This window comes from Amblyraja radiata, chromosome 17 (genome assembly GCF_010909765.2).
Source record: "Amblyraja radiata isolate CabotCenter1 chromosome 17, sAmbRad1.1.pri, whole genome shotgun sequence".
NCBI lineage: Eukaryota > Metazoa > Chordata > Chondrichthyes > Rajiformes > Rajidae > Amblyraja > Amblyraja radiata.
This window is the reverse complement of record NC_045972.1, coordinates 28,350,386-28,368,288: the sequence shown is the minus strand read 5'-3', so window position 1 is coordinate 28,368,288 and position 17,903 is coordinate 28,350,386. Positions and strand designations below refer to the sequence as shown.

General features: G+C 44.8%; 1 protein-coding gene across 1 annotated transcript in view; it reads right to left on the bottom strand.

The window, feature by feature from the left end:
• The window catches only part of cebpa (CCAAT enhancer binding protein alpha), a 28,473-nt gene extending 12,796 nt beyond the window's left edge, over nucleotides 1-15,677 (bottom strand). Inside the window, exon 1 of the mRNA XM_033035928.1 lies at nucleotides 15,654-15,677. The gene's annotated coding sequence lies outside the window, so the exon portion shown is untranslated. The remainder of the gene's footprint in view (nucleotides 1-15,653) is intronic.
• Nucleotides 15,678-17,903: the final 2,226 nt, after the last annotated feature.

Sequence of the window (17,903 nt, the reverse complement as noted above, 5' to 3'; positions counted from 1 at the left end):
CCCTGCCACCACACCAGGGAAAACAAACCCAATCTATCCCATCTCTCCCCCATATCTAAAGCTCTCCAAGAGAGCAAACATCTGGCGAATCTCCTCTGCATTTTCTCCAGCACAATCATAGCCTTCATTAGTCATTGGAGTAGAATTAGACCATTCCGCCCATCGAGTCAACTCCGCCATTCAAGCGTAGCTGATCTATCTTTCCTTCTCAACCCCATTCTCCTGCCTTATCCCCGTGACCTTTGAGACCATTGCTAATTGAGAACCTATCAATCTCCGCTTTAAAAATACCGAGAGACTTTGGCCTCCATGGCCGTCTTTGGCAATGAATTTCACAGATTCACCATCCTCTGGCTAAAGGAATTCCTCCTCATCTACTTTCTACAGGTACGTCATTTTATTCTGAGGCTGTGCCCTCTGGTCCTAGACTCTCCTACTAGTGGAAACATCCTCTCCACATCCACTTTATGTAGACCTTACATTATTCGGTAAGTTTAAATTAGATTCCCCCTACGCAGGTGAAGGATTTGTAAATGCAAACATTAAAATGAATGTACAATAAATCCACAGAAAAGTCCAGATATAAAAGAAGTGATAAGTGCAGGCAGGGTCTTTTCTGGAGGCTAGAAAGCAACCCTATTGGTACCCAGCAACAGGCTGATGTCTGTAGTGGTAATCAGCTCTGTCCAGAGGTAGCTCTATACATGTAATTTTCTTTTAAATTTAGTCTTATTTGATTACTACACTTCCTTTTTTTATTCACTCTGACTATGGAGACTGAAAATACTTAAATCGTGTCTAAGCACTGTAGAATTAGAATAGTGCCACAAAAAATAAGACCATTCAGACCCTTGAGTGCTGGCTCTGTAAAAGACCTCTCCCAGTAATACCAGCGCCTTGTTCTTTAGCCCTGCCTAATCCCTTCAAAAATATCCATCTAACTTCTTTCTGAAGGTTGACGTTGACTGTACAACCGCAAAGTGTTCCAAATCATTAGATACCAATATCATTCCCTCAACTCTCCACTAGTTCTTTGTCAATTATCCCCATGTCCTTGATCACCGTCCTTCCTGCACAACTGGAGACAGTTTCAATTTCATCAACTACTTCCTGGTTTTAAAAGCCTCTATTAAATCTCCCCGCAACGTTCTCAACTCTAAGGGGAGCAACTACCTGTCATTTTGGCCTGTCCACAAATTTATTTTGGCTAATTACTGGCCAATCAATTTATTATCAGTTATCAGCTCTGCGACGGATAACTTTATCAGCAGCTATCAGCAATAATGTTCTCCAAACATGGACCAAAGAACATTTCAGAGATGAGGTGAGACTGCCCTTGACACCAAGGTAGTGTGTGACCAAGTGGGATGTCAAGGAGACCAAGTAAGACAGAATTTAACAGGCATCAAGGGGAAAACACTCTCATGGTTGAAGTCAGACCTCATAGAAAAGAAGATCACATGAGTTGGGAGCAGGGGTTGGCCATTTGGCCCATTATGGTTGATCCAATTGTAATCTCAAACCTATATTCCAGTCTATCCCAAGGACCCTTCATCCCTTTGTTTATCAAAAATCTATTTACCTCTGTCTTAAAAATATTCAAAGATTTTGTTTCCACACCTTTTTTGGAAGGGGTTCCAAAGACATGACCTTCTGAGAAAATAAATTGCTGTCTAAAATGCGTGACCACTTATTTATAAACAATGGCCCTGGTTCTAGATTCTCCGACAAGAGGAAACATCCCTCTCTACATTCACCCAATCAATTCCAGGAACTAACTGCACAGGTTACTCAGACTAATGTCCCATGGCCAACCATCATCAAGCTGCTCCATCACAGGCCTCTTTCCAGGGTGATATTCGCTGATGATCACACAATGACCAATTCCACTTGCAAATCCTTGATAAATGAAACAGCAGATGCCTTTGGACAAGTTCTAGACAAAGCTCAGGCATGGGATGATATCCAGCAAGTAATATTCACACTCCAAGTGACAGGCAATGGGGTATCTCCAATAACATATCTCTCACCACCGACTACTGATATTCAATGGCATTATATTACCAAGTCACCCACGATCTTCACAGTTACAACTGACCAGAATCCCTAATGGGCCAATCGCACCACACAAGCGCACCAGACTCATTCATCTGCAGACACTGCAGTCTTTCCCTATTGACAACACACGAGTCAGACGCCTGAAGGGATGCACTCCATTTGCCTGGATGAATCAAGTTCCAACTAGTTGGTAATCATCCAGAGAAAAGTAGCGCACTGGCATCCCATCTACAACCATAAAGATTTGTTTCCTTCATTCTGGCAGAGCTACAGAGTTTACCTTCTACAAAATGCACTCATCTGTCTTGGATACTCCATCAGTATCCCCTAACCTGTGATCTCCATCACGTTTATACTATTCTCATAACAAATGTAAAGTACTTTGGCCAACGAGAGTTGTTTTTTTAAATGTGCTATATAAATAAATGTGACTTGACTTGACTTGACTAAAAAGGGCAAGGGCAGCAGGTGCTAGGAACACTCCCACCTGCAGGTTACCCTCCAAACAATACCCCATCCTGACAGAAATATATTGCCATTCCTTCAAAATTATAAAAGGACTGGACAAGCTAGATGCAGGAAAAATGTTTCCAATGTTGGACGAGTCCAGAAGCAGGGGCCACAGTCTTGGAATAAAGGGGAGGTCATTTAAGACTGAGGTGAGAAAAAACGTTTTACCCAGAGAGTTGTGAATTTATGGAATTCTCTGCCACAGAGGGCAGTGGAGGCCAAATCACCGGATGGATTTAAGAGAGGGTGAGATAGAGCTCTAGGGGCTAGTGGAGTCATGGGATATGTAGAGAAGGCAGGCACGGGTTATTGATTGGGGACGATCAGCCATGATCACAATGAATGGCGGTGCTGGCTCGAAGGGCCGAATGGCCTCCTCCTGCACCTATTTTCTATGTTTCTATGTTTCTATGATGCTTACTTAAAATCCCGGAATTCCCTTCACAACAATACTGTGGGAGCACCTCAACCAGAAGGACTGCAGTGGTTTAAGATGCTGGCTCCACAACACCTCCGCAAGGGCAATTGGAGATGTGATAAATGTCGGCTTTGTAATGACGCCTACATCTCGAGGAATTAATAAACGAGAAACACCCCTGCCCATCCTCACTGAGACTGCACCACTCTGATTCATCCGGTGACGTGAAACCAGTGAAATAAATTCGAAATTAATGAGGAAGGAGAATGAAAGGAGAAAGAAACAACTCAAGCCGGAAATTCTACAAAAGGAAAAAATTAAACCGAAAGAGAGAAACAAATCAATCAGCACACAATTACAGATTGATGTGATTTATATTTAAATATAATGACACAGAAATTTCTATACAGCAGATAATTAAGTATAATTACATTCTGTGTAATAATTACATATAATTGTCATCAGACCCAACCCAATTACTGCAGGAAAGTCAGGAGTTATGTATTAAATGTGGGACTCTGCGGCACCCAGCCGTCCCACCCCAGTCGTCTCACCCCAGGTGACACGGGCTAGACAGGTCACTTACAGCCTCAGCATCGGTGTTTTTGACCTCTACTTGAAGCTGAGGAGCAACTTACAATTGACCAGTGAACGACAGGTTCACCTCAGTCAGTGTTTATTGAACAAGTAGACTTTGTGTTGTTAAATACAGAAAGAAAGACTGACTGATCGTATCACAACCCAGTGTTGATTTTAAATGTGCTGAGCACTTCACATTCAGAAATGATGCCTTTATATTAATACATTATTATTGTTTCTGCCACATTTAAAGGTGGGATCAGGAATACAGATCTATTTATTAACCTCAATTCTAAGGAAGTTTGACATATTTCTAACAACTCTTACCACCTTCAACGGATGCATCACAGAGAGCATATGGGTTGCATCACACCTTGCTTTGAGAACAGCTCTGCCCAAGAGATTGCAGAGAGTTGTGGATAGAGCCCGGTCCATCACACAAACCAGCCTCTCTATTCCCTCCTCCCACCCCCCCAATCAACATCATTTATACTTCACAAAAATGCTGGAGAAACTCAGTGGGTGCAGCAGCATCTATGGAGCGAAGGAAATAGGCAACGTTTCGGGCCGACACCATTCTTCAGTCTGAAGAAGGGTTTCGGCCTGAAACGTTGCCTATTTCCTTCGCTCCATAGATGCTGCTGCACCTGCTGAGTTTCTCCAGCATTTTTGTGTACCTTCGATTTTCCAGCATCTGCAGTTCCTTCTTAAACACATTAATCATTTACACTTCATGTGCCTTGTGAAAGCAGCCAACACGACGACCCCAGTTATATCCTCTCCCTTGGGCAAAAGATACGAAAGTTTGAAATCACGAACCACCAGACTCAGAAGCCGTTTCTTTCCTCTGTTATCAGACTATCGCATGGTCCCCCCATAAATTAGGTAATAATCCTGATCTTCCACCCTACCTTAATTATGGACCTGGACTTTTTCTCTGTAACTGTAATGCTATAACGTTGTAAAATTATATTCTGTATTCTGGTATTTTTCTCTTTGCACTACCTATTGTACTCACGTATTGCTTGATGGTACTCTTAATATAACCTGGTTTACCCTGGATAGAACACAAATAAAAGCTTTTCACTGTACCTCTGCACACTTGACAAGAATAAACCAATACCTATGTTGGATTTATCAGTCATAGAACTGGATAGTGTGGAAAACGGCCTTTGGCCCATGTTGTCCATGCAGACCAAGTTGATATACTGGGCTGGTCCATTCATCTGCATTTTGGTCCACAGCGCTCTACACTTTTTAAAAAAATGATATACTGTATCTGTACAAATGTATTTTACAATATTGTAATTGTATCCCTTTCCTCTGACAGCTCATTCCATGTATGGACTACCCTCTTGAATGAAAAATGCACACTAGATAATAGACAATAGACAATAGGTGCAGGAGTAGGCCATTCGGCCCTTCGAGCCAGCACCGCCATTCAATGTGATCATAGCTGATCATCCACAATCAGTACCCCGTTCCTGCCTTCTCCCCATATCCCTTATCTCCGCTATCTTTAAGAGCTCTATATAGCTCTCTCTTGAAAGCATTCAGAGAACTGGCCTCCAACTTGTCTGGGCCCTCTAGTTTTAGAATCCTCTACTCTGGGAAAAAGACTGTGAATGTTCTTTTATCCATGTCTCTCATAATCTTGTAAATCTGAGTAGGGTCACTCCTCAGCCTCCAATGTTCCAAAGAAAAAAGTCTCAGCCTATCTAGCTTCTCCCTGTATTCAAGCCCGCAAGACCAGATAACATCCTGGTGAATCTCCTTTGCACCCTTGCCAACTTGATGACATCCTTCCTATAGCTGGGCGACCAGAACTGCACATGGTACTCTAGGTGTGGTCTCGCGAACAACTTGTACAACTGCATCATGATGTTCTGAGTTTTGTACTCAAAGCAACAAGGTGGTGCCACAGTTAGTGCTGCTGCCTCACAGCTCCAGGGACCCAGGTCCAGCATCTGACCTTGGGCGCTGTCTGTGTGGAGTTGACATGTTCTCGCTGTGACCATGTGGATTTCCCCCGGATGCTCCGATGACTTTCACATTATAAAGACGTGCTGGTAATTCCCCACTGTGAATTATCTCTTGGCATAGTCAAGTGGTAAAGGAAGTAGAGGAGAGTTGATGTCATGTGAGATAGACTTGGTTGCATGGTTTTCGGGAAATAAGATGGGTGAGTGAGATAGCTCTTCTGGAATCCAGCATAGACCTAGTGGACTGAATGGCCTCCCTCAGTGTCAGAATAGTAAAAAGCAAAAGCTAGGTCTATGTTTATCGATAATTCAGCATCACAGTAACAGAATACCAGACCATTATCTCATTAATGTTTGTTGGAAATAAATTGGCTGTGTGCTTCGATATTACACTTCATAAAACTCTTATCCCTTGTTCACTGAAAGCCTGTAGAAATTGAGACTTTTTTTTTGACCTGCCTGATCCATTTGCATGGATCCTTGTTGCTAAAAACCATTGACTGGCATTGATCAGATCTAAGTACCTGTTTGCACAGGGACAGTGTCTCTATCACACACACAGCCACAGCAGTTCCAAAGCACCTTTTCATAGAATTATATGACTTGGTAGTCTTGCAGCCAAGAGTAAAATCAACCCAAAATTCATATCAGAGTTTTAAACTTATATCAGAGATATAAGCAGATTGCTTATATCATCAACTCCTTTGGTAATTTGTGTGTATAATAAAGCATAGTCAGCTAATTAGGACTCAACAAGAATCCTTCATTTTTGGCACAGGTTAATGAATTGTGAACACACCACTAATCTTTCCTTCAGGCCAAATGTGTTTTCAAAGGTCAAGTAAAGCTACAGCTGGCAGGCAGACAAAATTCACAAACCCGCCCCAACTTTGCCAATGTGTCATCCTGCCAGAAGCTGAGAGGGTGATGGCACGTAATCTCCATCACATTCTGACCGTCAAAAGTTACAGGAGACTGATAAAAAAATAAAAGCAAATGTTCTCGTGAAACTGCAAGAATTAAAAGGAATCTACGTCTGATCTCTGCTTTTTCCTATCCAATAATGTCCCTTCCTAATGAGCTGTATCTCATCACAGGTATTGACTTCCCCACCATCCTATAGGATGTGTTGCCTCAAAATATTAATGATCTGGATGAGGGAATTGAAGGCAATATCTCCAAGTTTGCGGATGACACTAAGCTGGGGGGCAGTGTTAGCTGTGAGGAGGATGCTAGGTGACTGCAAGGTGACTTGGATAGGCTGGGTGAGTGGGCAAATGTTTGGCAGATGCAGTATAATGTGGATAAATGTGAGGTTATCCATTTTGGTGGCAAAAACAGGAAAACAGACTATTATCTAAATGGTGGCCGACTAGGAAAAGGGGAGATGCAGCGAGACCTGGGTGTCATGGTACACCAGTCATTGAAAGTGGGCATGCAGGTGCAGCAGGCAGTGAAGAAAGCGAATGGTATGTTAGCTTTCATAGCAAAAGGATTTGAGTACAGGAGCAGGGAGGTTCTACTGCAGTTGTACAGGGTCTTGGTGAGACCACACCTGGAGTATTGCGTACAGTTTTGGTCTCCAAATCTGAGGAAGGACATTATTGCCATAGAGGGAGTGCAGAGAAGGTTCACCAGACTGATTCCTGGGATGTCAGGACTGTCTTATGAAGAATGACTGGATAGACTTGGTTTATACTCTCTAGAATTTAGGAGATTGAGAGGGGATCTTATAGAAACTTACAAAATTCTTAAGGGGTTGGACAGGCTAGATGCAGGAAGATTGCTCCCGATGTTGGGGAAGTCCAGGACAAGGGGTCACAGCTTAAGGATAAGGGGGAAATCCTTTAAAACCGAGATGAGAAGAACTTTTTTCACACAGAGAGTGGTGAATCTCTGGAACTCCCTGCCACAGAGGGTAGTCGAGGCCAGTTCATTGGCTATATTTAAGAGGGAGTTAGATGTGGCCCTTGTGGCTAAGGGGATCAGAGGGTATGGAGAGAAGGCAGGTACGAGATACTGAGTTGGATGATCAGCCATGATCATATTGAATGGCGGTGCAGGCTCGAAGGGCCGAATGGCCTACTCCTGCACCTAATTTCTATGTTTCTATGTTTCTAAAAGGACAGCAAATATCATCAAAGACTCTCACTACCCTGGCCATGTTCTAATTTTGCTGCAACCATCAGGAAGAAGATATTGGAGTCTGAAAACTGTGATTCTTCCCGACAACCATCAGCTTCTTGAACACTGCACAACACTAACCTCAACTATGAACTTCTATGGACTGTCATTGGTTGCACTGAGGACTATGGGTGTTCCGCTCTAGTATTGTGATCATTAATTTATTACATTTAAAAAATTTTAAATATATTATCTGTGTATTGTTCTGTTGTCGGTACATATAACAATTAACTACTCTTGACTTGACTCTCTCGACTCTTGACTATTTGTAGTTGTCGCAGACTGGTTCAAATGGAGCCAGTTTGAACCATCTCTCATGCACTCAACGTACAGGATGCTTAACCTTACATCCTTACAATGCTATGTACGACAGTGATCGCAACTTCTACTGAAGTGTGGATGGCCGTTGGCTCGCTAGGAGCTCATCCGCCCTCTGACAGGTCTTGGTTTTGGTCCTGCTGGGGGTCCACAGCCCCCTCCTCACCAGATGGGTGAGATGGTTTAGTCGCCGACTATCCGACCATGGAGCAGGTAGCACGGGATTGCATGGTACCCGTGGCGGAGGGAACTCCCCCCGACCTGAATTTTAACACTTAACACTGCAGTCTGCTTGATCACCATTTCAACCACTCATCCGAACAGGTTGTGTGTGACTCATTCATAGATCCAGCTGGATGGCTATCGCGCTGTGCTCTGTCAAAACTGCTCAGTACTCCACTTCCACCATCGACAAGGTTACCAACCAGTTTCACTTCCACACTGTTTAACCACCTTCACCCTCTGCCTCCACCATCCTCATTCCAGTCCATGGAACTGATGCTCCACAATGTTGAAAACTGTATTCTGCACTGTACCTTCCTCCTTTGATCAACCTATTGTACCCGGGTTTGATTGTATTTTTGTATTGTATTACCTGATCTGATTGGATAGTATGTGGGGAAGGGGGGGGGGGGGGGGGGGAAGGGGGGGGGGGGGGGGGGGAAGGGAGGGTGGGTGTAATGTATTCATACATATTAATGTATATGTTAATGAGTTGGTGTTCAATATAAGCAGGGAATGTTGGGTAATAAATCTCCATTTATGGCCCCAGGTTGGGAATCACTGCACTAGACCACAAACAAATCTGTCGCGTAGTGCGCGTCCGAGAAAGGTTCCAAAGTTACAATGCAAAGTTAAGTTTTTCAAGGCAACAATGTACTCATTGATTGTCTCATTCTGCTTCCGGTTTCTCGTGCCAAATTTATAGCTTTCAGCAATTTCCAGAGGCTTTAGGTTGAAATGCTCTTCCAACTTCTTCATAATGTCATTGAATGGCACATCTTTTGCTTTTATGGGTGCAAGGAGATTCATGAGCATGCTGTACACTTCAGGACCAATCTCCGTGAGCAGAATCGCTTTCATGTGTTCGCAAACGGCCTTATTTGTTTCAGTCACTATCTTTACTTCACCACTAATATCCATTATGTTGTTTGCCATGAAAAACATGTTTGCTCTCTCCATATAGGAGCTGAACGGCTCTCTACTCTTGTCGAAAGTGCCAATGTTTCCGATGTAGCCAGTGGATGCAGCCATCGTGTCGTCCTCTCTTTTTTTTTAAAGTCCATTCAAAAACCCCGATTTCTTGTCTGTTCTGGTGTATCAATTCACCTAAAACTTAGCTGTACAAAGGCTATTCAGCTTGAGGAACTCAACATTTTTCAGTCTGTCATGGACCAAATGTTACAAGGCATTCCGCACTGTGTGTGCAACCAGGATGACCTACTGATATTCACAGTGGGCATGGAGAGGTACTTCAAGCCAGATGAGCAGGTTCGTGTTCTCAGTCCTCCCAACAAGTCCAGACAAATGGGATGTTGGGAAAATAGTGGAAGTGCCTCCACCACAGTGAGGAGATGCTTGGAGGATACACTGTGGTGGATGTTAATTTGTGTTTAGTGTTGTTTATTATTGTATGATTGTATGTATGACTGCAGGCACGAAATTACGTTCAGACCGTAAGGTCTGAATGACAATAAAGGAATTCAATTCAATTCAATTCAATTCAACTTTGTTAAAGTTGGAGATAGGATCAACTTTAATGATTCTAGCCAAAGATGAACCAAAAACTGAGCATGAAGTCCTAATCCCTGAGTTTGTAACTGAAAGTGAGTTGGGAGAGGCCACTGTGATTGAAACACAAAGTTCAGTTAGTACAGCCAAAGAAACAGATTCTTCTGGTCAAAGTCAGGGTACTAAAACAGAGCCAAACAAGCTAAAACAAGTTGAGTCAACACCTAAGCCTGTCACACCTGTTACTGTTAGGTGATCAGGCAGGATCTGTAAACCAGTAGCCAGGTTAGGTTTGTAAGTTAAATAAATCACTGCACAAGTAAAACAAAAATGTGTAGATATGTAAAATAAATATATTATGTTTATCATTTCGAATTTCATGAATACTGGTTAAATCAAGTATCACAACAACAAAATTGTAACTGAGTACTTAGATTTAATACTTAAATAAAGGAAAGTTGTGTAATGTATTCATACATATTCATATATATGTTAATGAGTTGGTGTTCAATATAAGCAGGGAATGTTGGATAATAAATCTCTCTCTCATGATCCAGGCAACCTGCGTGTAAGTTGTTATTCATTCTGCCGTCCAGAACATAACAGTGGGGAAAGGGAGTGTGTGTGGGGAAAGGGGGGGAGTGGGGAAAGGGGGTAGGGGAAAGGAGAGTGGGATGGGGGGGGGAGGGGAAGGGGGGTGTGAGGAGGGGGGGTGGTCACAGCAAATGCAGCTCGCACTGTGCTCACCCCACACCTTCAGCTTTCCGCCTCACACAGTAGATCCCGGTCCCACTCTGGATTCACTCAGAGGCTTCCGGTTCAACTCAGCGGCTTCCGACTGGTTGTGCTGGTCACCGCAGAAGCAGTCCGCAGGCTGCTCGCTCCCTTCTGTACTATTTCACCGATCGGAACAAAACATATTTGACTTGCAGCAGAGGAGAATGGTGAGTAAGGTAGCGAAAAATCGTAGCACTATGGGGATCGTTTTTGCGCAAATTTAATTAGAACACAGACCGGAAGTGGTCAAGATGAGAGTTTTAGTAATAGTATAGATATATCGAGGCCTTTTGGCCCAAGCAGCTCACTCCAATATTTTTGCTCCCCCTCCTGTCTTCTCCCATCATGCTATAAACAATAGACAATAGGTGCAGGAGTACGCCATTCGGCCCTTCGAGCCAGCACCGCCATTCAATGTGATTATGGCTGATCATCCCCAATCAGTACCCTGTTCCTGCCTTCTCCCCATATCCCCTGACTCCGCTAGGAATGCTGGAAATAAGTTGCACATTCTCTCTCCGAGTAAATAATTTCCTCTTGAATCTCTTGGTGAGCATCTTCCTCATACCCCAATCATTCGCTCTTCTCCGCTCTCCCATCAGACAAAGATACAAAGGCTTGAAAGCACCAGATTCAACGGCAGCTTCTTTCCCACTATTATCAGACTCTTGAAAGGACCTCTCACATGCTGGGATGAATTCCCGATCTTCCAATCTACCTCGTTGTAGCCCTTGAATATTTGTTTAATCTGCATTTTCTCTTTATTCTGCACACCATTTATTTTCTCTGATGTACTTACATATAGTATGATTTACTTAGATAGCTTGCAAAATTTTTCTCTGCAACCTGGCACATGTGACAATAATAAACTAAAATCAACACCAATATTGAAATTAGTCCCTCTTATGATTGCACTACTAAAACATTCCAATTAAAAAATATATCCATGAGGATACCTTCTCCCACCAGCTCAGACTGTTTAGTTTTCCCAATGGGTGTAACCTCCAAGTCAAATCAAGTTGAGTCTATGCACAATTATAATAAGGTACAGATTCAATGAAAATCTTGCCTGCCGCAGCATCACAGGCACATAGACTCAGGCAACACACTAAAACATAAGACTGTACATAAATTCTACAAAACTGCAAAAAGGAAAAAAATGCAAAAAACAAGGCAATAGTGCAAATTACAATTTGAAAGCAAGTCCATGGTAGTGCAAGAGATGGATCATAGTGGCCAATGGAGCTTGGTGATGCTTAGAAGGGATGATTGTGTTGAATGCATCATTGCCATTTGTCCTTGCACATTATTTCTGTACATCTCCCAGTGCCCTTTTTTTTAAATCATTTGCAACCAAAATTATTCAGAATACTATAAGTGTGGTCCAACATCGATCTGTATAAAGTTTATCAGAATTTCACTGAATACAGTGCACAATTCTGGTCGCCGCACTATAGGAAGAACATGATTGCACTGGGGAGAGTGCAGAGGGATGGGGGCGCCTCTTTCCTAATCCATGGCAGGCTGGTCAAAACGATTAAAGGTTGCAAGACAAATTGGTGATTAGATCCATAGTGAATATACATCAAATGAGATGAACAGCGAAGCCTTGAGCTGTGCGTGTCTTTGTCCATCGTGATTTAAAAAACCTTCGTCAGAACTCTAATCAACCTAATCTGTTTCTGAACATCTTTTCTGCACTCTCTCCAATGTCTTCACCTTTACCAAAGTATACCACGCAGAGCTGGTTGCAATAATTATTTGACTCAAATACCTGTTTTTGTCAGGAGTGAAGAATTTTTTCGCCTTATTTCAGTATTATATGTCCTCCATCTCCACTTTTCCCTATTGACTGTCTATTTCCCCCTCCGAATACTGCCTGATCTGCTGAATGTGAAGAAGGGTCCCAGCCCGAAACATCAGCTATCCATGTTCTCCAGAGATGTTGCCTGACCCGCTGGGTTATTCCAACACTTTGTCTTTTTTCTGCTGATTTCCTCAGTATTTCTATTTTTTTACCACAGATTCCAGCGTCTGTACCTCTCTTGTGTCTACATGGCCTATCCTGTACTCTGAGATTGTGATCTCTAGTTCGAGAGTTCTTGGCCAGAGGAAACAGCCTCCCTGCATTTATCGTGTTGTGCTCTGCAAAAACTTCAAATATTTCAATGAGATCACCTCTCATTTTTCTTATTTTTGGAATGCGCTCTAGTCTACTCAATCTCTCCTTGTACAGCAAACCCGCCAACTCAAGAACCAGTCTAGTGAGTTTCACCGCACTCTGCCCATGTCATGCATGTCATTTTTAGCTGAGGAGAGCAAAACTGTACACAATTCCCCAGTTGCAAGTCTCATCTGGACCCTATATACTTCCCTAAGTGATCAAATTCGCTCACTATAAAGGGAATATACCATTTGATCACAAACTAGGGCCTATCCTAACCAGAAACCTAGGATGAACAGAGAGATTCACTCTCTGCTAAAGCCCAGATCCAAGGCTTTCCGGTAACTCTGGGAGGAGGTACCGCAGCATGAAGAGCGGGACAACCAGGTTCTGCAACAGCTTCATCCCCCAGGCCATAAGATTACTGAACAATCAACAAAACCGAGGCTAGAACTTTTAAATATCGACACTTTTTAAAAAACTTTTTATATATATTTATTTTACAGAACCATGCACATGAGGCATTTTTATGGACGCACTTTTACTTTTACTATTTACCTGATTTGGAGAGTCAAATGCAATGAAATTTCATTCAAGGTGCACTGTGTCTAGGTGTATATCTGAATGACAATAAAGTTTTCATTCATTCATTCAAGAGGATGATCCCTCAGTGTGTAAGAAGCTATGATCTTCGCAAGGTTATGAGTGATGCCAAGAGAAACTTCCAAAGCAAGCTGGAAACTCAAGTTAATTGAGTGGATGTCAAGTGACTGTGGCAAGGCCTGAATACCATCACAGATTACAAGCTGAAATCGGGGGCGATCTCTGGCAATGATGCATCTCTACCAGATTAACTTAGTAACTTTTATGCCGATTTTGAAAAGGCAAACAAAGCTCCACCAAGTTGCGTTCCGTCCCCACCCCTTCTATCACCATTCATCTCCGTGAGTGAAGGCCAGGGCTGCCAACATTAGGTGAGAGTTGGGAGTGAGAAATTGCGAGAGACCAAGCCCGAGGGAGCATAGCGACCCGGGGGGGGGGGGGGGGGGGGGGGGGGGGGGGGGGGGGGGGGGGGGGGGGGTTAGGTGTCCCCCTCCCATTGGTACGGAACATTTGCATTTTTCAGCTTGAAATTGTGCAATATGGTGCATACTGTAGCGAGTCTTTTAACACACTTGAATGCAATATATATGCTTTAAATTGGATTGGAGCATTTTTGAAAGGGGGGAGGCTGTGCGATCACTCACTGGCCTTGGGGGTACCCGGTGAGGGAGTGGAGCAACCGAGTGGGAGAGGGTGTGGAAGAAGGGTGTCCCCCCTCCCAGGGTAGGAACTTTTTGAAATTTGATGTATTCAAATCATGTTTTAGTGCACTGTATAAGTATGATTTCAATGTTTTTTGTATGAAGTATTTTTAAGAGGTAACTTTTTAAGGGGTAACTTTATCCACACAAAGGGTGATGGGTGTATGGAACACGCTGCCAGAGGAGGTAGTTGAGGCAGGGACCATCCCAACTTTTAAGAAAAAGTTAGACTGATACATGGATAGGACAGGTTTGGAGGTATGGACCAAAAGCAGGTAGCGTAGCTGGGACATGTTGGCGGGTGTGGGCAAGTTCGGCCGAAGGGCCTGTTTTCACACTATCACTCTATGACTACATTATATCTCCACCATGCATGAATGCTTCAAAATCAAGTGATCGAGTTTTATTGCCATATACTCAAGCATAGAAACATAGAAAATAGGTGCAGGAATAGGCCATCGGCCCTTCGAGCCAGCACTGCCATTCAATATGATCATGGCTATTCATCTAAAATCAGTACCTCTTTCCTGTTTTTTCCCCATTCCCCTGGATGTCGTTAGTCCCAAGAACTAAATGTAACTCTCTCTTGAAAACATCCAGTGAATTGGCCTGCACTGCCTTCTGTGGCAGAGAATTCCACAGATTCACAACTCTCTGCGTGAAGAAAGTTTGTTCTCATCTCAGTCCTAACTGCCCCCCCCCCCTTTATTCTTAAACTGTGACCCATGGTTCTGAACGCCCCCAACATTGGGAAAATATTTCCTGCAGTCACAGTAAGTGAAAATCTAGCAGGCAAGCAGGATGCTTTCACCAACCACACCCATTTGAAGTCCACTATCTTCCACCGTTTCCACCCAGTGCTTGGTACTTACTTCCAGCAGCCACTGGTTGTCCTCCAGGATGCACAGAGACTCTCACGACAGCGGCGCAACGCTTCGGCGCCTCCGACGGCCCGGGACTCTTGCACTGAGGCAGCTCCATGGCCGGAGCTGCAGTGAGCGACTCGCCAGCCCCGTTCCCCGTCCGCATCTGTCTCCGCTGCTGCTTCTGCTTCCAACAGCCGCGGCCCATGCAGTTGATATGAGTTTTGAAATTTTTATTGATCACAGAATTTCTCACAACAGAGCGAGAGAAATTTGTGATCGGCATGAGAATTTGGTGAAATGCGTGATTCTCATGCTCAATGCATGGGAGTTGGCAGCCCTGCCTCTCTATCCCCCTCTCCCCCCCTCTCTCTCTCCCCCCCTCTCTCTCTCCCCTCTCTGTCCCCCTCTCCCACTCCCTCCCTCCCCTCTCTCCACCTCTTTCTCTCCCCTCTCTCTCCCACCCACCTCTCATCCCTCTCTCTCTCTCCCCCCTCTTTTCCGCTCTCTCCTCTCTACCCCCCTCTCTCTCTCCCTCTATATCTCCCCTCCCCCTATCTCTATCCTCTCTCCCTCTCCTCTCACCACCTCTCTCTCCCGTCTCCCCCCTCACTCTCTCCCCTTCCCTCTCTCTCCTCTCTTCCCCTCCCACCTCACTCTCCCCCTCTCTCGTCCCCTCTCCTCTCTCTCCCCCCTCTCTTACCCCTAACTATCTCTCCCCTAACTCTCTCTACCCTCTCTTTCCCCTAACTCTCTCTCCCCTCTTTCCCCTCTCTCTCTCCCCCTCTCTCCCTCCTTCTTCTCTCTCTCCCCCTCGCTTCCCCCTCTCTTTCTCCCTCCCTCTATCTCCCTCTCTCCACACACTCTCCCCTCTCTCTCTCTCCTCTCACCTCTCCCTCTTCCCCCCCTTTCTCTCTCATCTCTCTCCTCCTCTCCCCCATTTCTCCCTCCCACCTCACTCTCCGCCTTGATCTCTCTCCCCTCTCTTTCTCCTGTCTCTATCTCCTCTTTCTCTTTGCCCCATTCTCTCTCTTTCCCCCGTTTCTATCTTTCCACCTCTCTCTTTTACCACCCCTCTCCTACCCTCTCCACCCCCTCTCTCTCTTCCCTCACCCCTCTCTCTCTTCCCCCTCTCCCACCTCAATCCCCCCCTCCTCTCCCTCTTCTCTCTCGCCATTCACACCCCCTCTGTCTCTCCCCCCTCTCTCTCCTCTCACCCCCCTCTCTCCCCCCTCTCTCCCCCCCCCCCCGCCTCCTTCCCCTCACTCTCTCTCCACCTTCCTTTGAGAGTCTGTCCCTTCGGCACAGACTCTCGCGGCAGCGGCGCAACGCTTCCAACGCCGACGGCCCGGGACTTGCACTGCTCCATGGCCGGAGCTGCAGCGAGCGACTCTCCAACCCCGCAAACACTCGCCAGCCCCGCAAACACTCGCAGCTCGGCAAACACTCGCCAGTCCCGGTTCCCCGCATCTGTTCCCGCCGCTGGTTCTGCTCCCATCCCTCCCTCAGCCCCGGATCTCCAACACCCGACCATGCAGTTTATCCGAGTTTTGAAATTTTCGTTGATCACAGAATTTCTCACCACAAAGCGTGAGAAATTTCTGATCAGCGTGAGGGCATGAGAGTTTGCTTGAGGGCGTGATTCTCACGCTCAAAGCGTGAGAGTTGGCAGCCCTGGTGAAGGCAGATCTGCTTTCATAAGGGGAAGCTCTCGGAAAGCAGCCAACCCAGATAGAGTCCTTGGGTGGCTTTTATTTGACGGTGTAATCTTTGGTGTAAAGGGTATTAATCTCATTTTGTAGAGAAGCATCATTGCTAGAGATCGCCTCCAAAGCTCTCACTTCAACAGTCCTCTGTCTGCATCTGCTTTGAGGAAACCTGCTTCATTTCAGTTCCAAGAAACTGTAGTGACTTGTTTCAACGACTATCTACCATCAACCATAATGAAGGATAGACAGAAAGGAAGAGGTGGGGTGGCATTGCTGGTTAAAGAGGAGATTAATGCAATAGTAAGGAGAGACATTAGCGTAGATGCTGTAGAATCGGTATGGGTAGAACTGCGAAATAGCCAAGGACAGAAAACGTTTTTTTGGAGCTGTATACGGACCACCCTAGCGGCATGGCCCGAAACGTTGCCTATTTCCTTCACTCCATAGATGCTGCTGTACCCACTGAGTTTCTCCAGCACTATTATCTACCTTCGATTTTCCAGCATCTGCAGTTCCTTTTTAAACAAATTCCTATGTTTCTTAGAGATTTGAAAGATTGGTGTTGGCCCACCTCACTGCCAGTCGTGTGTACAATCTAGAGCGCCTACAATTCATAAAAATAGATTTAGGGAGGATGCCATCTCCTTTGCACTATTAACAACTCTTGACAATAAGAACATTTATGGCAGGGTGCTATTCATGGACTACAGTTCCACCTTCAAATAAATAGATTTATTTATTGAAATCATATTCTATGTCGCTCTTCCAGGAGGTGCTAACTGCATTTCGTTGTCTCTGTACTGTACACTGACAATGACAATTAAAGTTGAATCTGAATCTGAACACCGTCTCGCACTTAAATCTGTGTTTCCAGCAAATTCCATTCGAATTCTCAGGACAATTGCTATTGTTGGCATTTTTAAAGGTCTCTTCTGTCTCTGATTTCGCCTGTCACCGCCATGTTGTTGTTCGTGGGATCTTCCTGTGCGATGTCAGTTGGCGGGAACCGACACGAGGAACCAAGTCGAGTCCTCCCGCTGGTCTCTGTTGGGCGGGTCTTGTCCTCGGCTCCTGATTGGCTGCAGTTGCTGGCGCGGGGAGGCTCGACGGCAATAAACGTCAATTCTGATTGGATCTGTATATTGTCAATTAGAAATAGGGGCGGTTCCAAAGAGGCTGTGCACCAATTGGCGAGCAGTATCTTCACAACCACTCGGATTGGTGAACCTTCCCATCCATCATCTCGAACTGCCGGCGCCTCCACCCTTCCCGCCCGTGATTGCTTCATTCAGTTGACAATCACCAG